Here is a 1,062-nt window from a genome sequence, read left to right as displayed (position 1 = left end):
GCTGTCTGTTGCTATGTGGTCAAGAGTGCAGGCCAACCAAAGGGTCCCCAGGTAAACAAAAAGTATGCATTTCTTGGGGAGGGGGGTCGCAAGTCAGTGACAACAGCGGTGCTTCTCCTCACCCACTGGCTGTCCTCCGCAGCACACTCACACTTGATATGATTGTTGGAGCCGATTCTGTGTCTCATAGACTGTATGCTCCATGAAGGTGCGGACAAGTTTCATTTTCTTCCCACCTTAGATCCCTAAAGAAAAACATTATGACTTGCACTTTTGAATGAATAAATAGGTGAAAGAACAAATGGACGAATAAGTAATAATTCCCTTTTGACTTAGTGATAATACAGAATACGTCGAATCTTGGGAGAATGAATATGAATGGTATAGTCGAGGTCAAAGCTGGGCTCAGTGATTTTTTAATGTACTAACAAGGAGGAGCTGGGAGCACTGTGGCAAGCATGACAGGAAAGATGTGATGCATTGCAGAGCTCTTCTGGGCTCCACTGCAGCATCCACTTACCTACCTGGGCCAGAGAAAGGATGCCTTAGATGAAGGGCTGGATTCACACACACACAAGTGCAGCCCCAAATCACCTCCCAGTCCCTAAGGACACTGCTATAGGACATACCCCTCTGAGAGCTGTGCTTTCTGGGGCCGGCTGGCACCCACTAGAAAGGAAGAGCGAAGTGGACTCCCCTTCACCTCCACTCTCCTCAGATTTCCCCAGCTCAGAGCTAGACCTGTCCTAAGTGCTGGAATGTCCCAGGTTGGCCGTGGAGTTGCACAGAGTCAGTAAGTCCTGTTCGGCTCACTGTGGTCCAGGTCCTCACATGATCCATAAGTACAGCTAAGGAAGGGCTCTAAAAGTGTGGGGAATCATGTTTACATCAAAAAAGGTGTAGTGAGATAGCTCAGCAGGAAAAGGCACTTGCTGCTAAGCCCGATGATCTGAGTTCAATCTTCAGGACCCACATGGTAGGAGAGACCCAATTCCCATAAGTTGTCCTCCGACCTCCACACTTGCACATGGCATATGCACACAGATTTGTACACACACACAC

This window comes from Nannospalax galili, unplaced genomic scaffold (assembly GCF_000622305.1).
Source record: "Nannospalax galili isolate Female #2095 unplaced genomic scaffold, S.galili_v1.0 scaffold1830, whole genome shotgun sequence".
Classification (NCBI taxonomy): Eukaryota; Metazoa; Chordata; class Mammalia; order Rodentia; family Spalacidae; genus Nannospalax; species Nannospalax galili.
The sequence above is the reverse complement of the archived record's forward strand: the minus strand, read 5'-3'. Positions refer to the sequence as shown.